Raw genomic sequence first — 5,204 nt, 5'->3', positions numbered from 1 at the left:
CTTCCCATGGCCACAGTGCCTACTCTGTGAGTTTAAACTCCCTTTTTTAAAGCAAAGGCAAATCTGTTAATTAACTTGAGTTAATATTAATTAAAAGAGCCAGAAACAGTTAAGAAAACCCCCCTCAGCATTTCTCATGTTCCTGAGGGCCTTTTAAAGTAAGATGTGAAGAGCTTCAAGTTTCCCAGCCTACACACAGGCTTAAAATTTTTCAGTGTACACTCAGGGAATGATGAAGATTTGAAAAAGTCAGACAAAGTCCATTAGCAGTTGTTGCTTATGATTAAAGCCACAGTTCAATCATGACTGTTCACTATGGTCAACAAAAGCAAATCCACCTTGCTCCTTGGTTTGTGGGTGAATATCAGCTGGCTTGGTTGGGTGGAAGCAGGGAGGCCCAACACACCAGTGATGAGAGTTTTCAGAGAATTTGTGGTCATTGAAGCAGGAGAGACACTGGGGGCTGATGCTAGGTCCAGTGGATCTAAGTGGCCACTCCTCCCTGCTGGCCTCATCATCTTGGTGAAGTCACCTCAAATGGTTGCACCCCAACAGTGACTGTAATGAAATATCCTTAAGGAGATGATGTCTGTGGCTTTCCATTGTGGCAGTAGCTGTAATATCCTCAACTGCTTGAGGCAGACTTTAAATTCATGTAGAGTAATTTAAAATGCAGATGTCAGATTAGGTGAAGCTCTGCTGGACCGGCAGGAGAAATTTTAGCCAATGTTTTGAGCTCCTTGCTGTTCAATTAGACATTGCAGAGAGTCAGGTTCTATGCCACCTGGTCAGGAACCACCTCAGAAGTTCCTGGTGCCATCCAATGTCCATCCTGTGCTGTTTCCCCTGTGCCACAGGACAGCACCAGGAGGACTCCAGCACCTACACAAGGCTCATTTAATTGAATGGTCTGTCCTATCTGAGGTCTAAGAAGTGTAGGCACTTTACACAGAAAAGCTGTGAGGTGCACAGAGTTTCTGAGACACTAGTTTCCCACAGTCTCCCACAACAGTTATGGATTCTCAAAAGAAAGATTTCCTGCTTATAGCAATCTGGGGCTGGTCATGAGTGAAGCCTTGTTGGCCTCTAACCACCAATGGAAACCAGTGCTCCAATACCAGACAAATGTGGAAGTGTGGGAACCCTGAGGACATTTTGTTCAATGCATGGACTCTTTTTAGTTCAGGGAAGTCAGCAACCTCCTGCTCTTCTTTGAAAGAATCTTCCCTACTTTTCCAGAGTTTGACTTCTAGAGTTGCTAAAACCATTTTAGGAAGGAGCAGCTGACAGACAAACAGACTGACAAAAGGCCAGTCCTCTCGGTGAAACCATATGGCAATACTTGTTCTGGTAAGGCCGGGTGGTGACCCCAAGTTTTCTTTCAGGTCTTGCCAGGAGGAAGGGCTTGAGTGCCCAAGGGAAAGAGCACTGAGACATCTGATAGAGCTTGCTGGGCTGCACTGAAATATACTGAGATGGTGCAGCTTGCTGGGAGGAGGGAGTGCAGGCTGATCATACGATCATAGAATATTCTGAGTAGCAAGGGACCCAGAAGATTGGTCTACCTTCGTATCCTGCTGTGCTGCTGCACTGTGGGAGAGGAGGAAGCACGGTTCCCTAGTGCTGTACTTGTCCTTGCTTCCTCCAACCCTGCTCTAGTACACGGCTGTTGCAGAAGTCAGAGGAAGGAGCTCCCACAAACACTTTCCCTGAACCGCTGTACCACCTCCCACACATGGATGACATGGAGGAGCAGAGGCAGAAGGATGGCACCTTCTGAGACAGCGCGAACAGTCTCTCTGAAAGTTATTGTCTTCAAAGAGGAAAGAGGCAGAGGGAGCAGCATCTCCCCCTCTGCACTCTCAGAGCAGCTTCTGCACAGAATCTTGTATTACAAACCTGGCATGCCTTTCTATGCTGTGCCAAGGCAGCATCTGCCTGGTCTTGCTTCTCCCCTTCATGGGACCATTGCGTTTGGAGATTGTTTCCATGTTCCATCAAAAAATACAGCCCACAATACCCATGTTAATGTGGCATTTCAGAAAATGGTGTGATGAAAGAAGGAGAGAAAGAGAGAAAAGAGAGAGAGAGAGAGAGAGAAAGAGAGAAAGAGAGAAAGAGAGAGAGAAAGAAAGAGAGAAAGAAAGAGAGAAAGAGAGAAAGAGAGAAAGAGAGAAGAAAGAAAGAAAGAAAGAAAGAAAGAAAGAAAGAAAAGAAAGAAAGAAAGAAAGAAAGAAAGAAAGAAAGAAAGAAAGAAAGAAAGAAAGAAAGAAAGAGAGAGAGAAAGAAAGAAAAAGAAAGAGAGAGAGAGAGAGAAAGAAAGAAAGAAAGAAAGAAAGAAAGAAAGAAAGAAAGAAAGAAAGAAAGAAAGAAAGAAAGAAAGAAAGCAAGTATGCATTCAGGTCCACATCTCAGATGGAAGAAAAGGAGGCTAATTTCTTATTTATGCATCACATACTTTTAACTAAAAAGACCAGAAACCTGATCCATTCTTTTCCATCACAGACTTCCAAGTATTATGGCATCTCTAAAACTTTGCTATAAGTCCTTGGTTTTGCCTATATTATTCATAAAGAGTCACTATTTATCAACAGTTTTGAAAAACAAGATACACCAACAAAGACCAAATAACATACCCTTAGACACATTTTTTCTCAAATCAGTTTCAGTTTGTTCCCTTGAGATTTTTTACCAAAGCAGGCTTTACTTTTACATCTCTTCTCTCCTCTCCTCTCCTCTCCTCTCCTCTCCTCTCCTCTCCTCTCCTCTCCTCTCCTCTCCTCTCCTCTCTCCCCCCTTTTGTTGTTTATTTAATAAGGAAATGCTGGTTATACCCTGGGAGTTTAGGGTGGACACTTGGTGAACCTGTTATCCATCACAGTAATTCACAGAATCTGGCATGAACTGGATGGACAATATTCCATTGTTTAAAGTGAGCTCTGTCAATCTTTGCCATTGATATTAAACAAAAGTCAGGATTATTAAAGCATATGGGTACATGGCCTCATACACTGGTTAAGCCTTTACTTTGAGACTGTGACTGCTGTTGTTGAGCATTCTGAAAAATATATGTAGTATGCTACAGTACACAGGGAATCACAGATGTCAAGGGGAAATGATATGTGAAAGCCATGTACGTTTAAAAATGCAGCACTACTGTACCTTCTTAAAAGAAAAAGAAACTTTCCTCCTTCTCCCTCCTTCCCCCTGTTGCCAGTTAAAATGAACTGTCAGAGCCTGGATAAAGATACAAACAGGATTGCATACCTTACGAAGCCTACAGTGACTCTTAGACTTTGATCTAATTCTATTTGCTGCTTTATGATGCATGAAGCTGTCAGATAAAGAGGTGTTCAAAAAAATCCACTCGAGCTGTCAGGGCTGACAAGCCCTGTGATGGATTACAGAGAAAACAAAAGGGTTATCACCTTAACCACAAACATTTATATCTTTTTTTCATAAGGGTGCTTCAATCAACATGTAGTTACCAGGGTGCAGGTTGTTGTGAGCCTGTAGGAACATAGATCCAATGACACATGTTGAAACAGCATTTAAAAAGTACAACACACATGCGTTGGCACTAATATGCTGCTGACATGGTACAGTTGTGCTTACTTAGATCAAAGATAAGAATCCTATAGTTTTCAATATAAAAAGGATTCTTTTTTGAAGAACAGATTTCCCCCCCCACCCACCCATCTTTCAAAGATTAAACACAGTTATAACAGTCTGAATGGGATTTAACTCAAAAAGCCCAGTACTTAAATATGCCCATATGATTACTTACACAATAGAAACTTCAGCACAGAATGAACAGCAGCTAGGATTTGACTCATGTAAAGGAAACAAAAAAAAAATTGCACTTGCTTCTTTTTCAACATCAGAAAGCAGGCTCATGGCCCATTCATCTCCATCTCTAATGCCTCCCTCACCAGTGTCTATCAGTTCTTAAAAGGCCACCGCAACAAACAACATTGGACCTGAAATTTATCAAACAAAGCTAATATTCTACCTCTAGTGCTGCATCTGTGACACTCCAGTGCAAAGAAGGCAAGGAAATGCATAAGACACATACTTGAGCTGATAATACAGGCTTTTAGCCTGTGGTTTACACTCAGAATCAAGAGTTGGATGCATTCTTTTGTGGTCAGTACATCCATATGCTGAGTGACCCAAGGCACTCTGGGGTTCTGCAGTAATGTTTGATTCTGCAGTGGTTGTTTTTTCCCCTATTTAGTGACTGTGATAACAAAGTAGGCTCAACACTATGAAAGGGATAAAAAAAATTGATAATTTATGGACAATAAAGCCACTGGTAGCTACAGACTGAAATGACCTTTGTCAAAGAAGACCAAAAGCCACATATTGCTGGAACCTCAGAAAAAAATGTGAGGAAAATTATTGTTCTCTGGTTGCCCTACTTCTCCATCTTTTTCCAAAAAGACTGTTACTGTCTGATGCCCAAGAGAGGACCTAGGTGAACAATTGGTCCAACCTTACATCTCTCTTCTTCTAACAAGGGAACTTGTATCTGTGGCAGCAAAAATTTTTGCCAAGATTTATGTATATTATACACACACACACACACACACACACACACACATATATATATATATATATTCTGATAGCCTATATGAAGCCTGCCAAATTAGTAGTGAACTATGGAATTTAACAGAAGGCCTGTATACAGAAAGAAGGTTAAAAGTGAGGCATTTTTCACACAATATCTTACACACATGTGGTGTGATGTGCTCAGTGGGAGAGAAGGACTCATTTTACTTGACAGTGAACCTCTAATGTGAAAAAATCACATGTATTTGGATACTGGGACAAAAACAAAACCATCTTGAAGCTCCCCAGAAGGTGGGTTGCAAGATTATAATGAGTGTGCCCAGGCTTTTGGAAGACAAAGAATCCCACAACAGCAGAGGGCCAAGTTCCATGTTTATGTACAAGACTATTGCCTCACATTACAGAAACCTGGGCTATGTCTCCCATAAAACAGAGCATACTCTTAACACAGGAAATTGTGTATCAAAGCAAGTCAGAAACAGAGATAGATCTCAAGGAGAAGTGTTTGGAGCAAGATGAAGAGCTGAGGGGCAACACTGGCAGGCCTGAAAAGAATTCTCTCACAGATATGGACCACCTGACAATACCAGTAAATCACACTGGCTTAGAGTTCTTTCTGATGGATTTCCTTT

Source organism: Camarhynchus parvulus, chromosome 1 (assembly GCF_901933205.1).
Source record: "Camarhynchus parvulus chromosome 1, STF_HiC, whole genome shotgun sequence".
Lineage (NCBI taxonomy): Eukaryota > Metazoa > Chordata > Aves > Passeriformes > Thraupidae > Camarhynchus > Camarhynchus parvulus.
Note: the sequence above shows the minus strand (reverse complement) of the source record.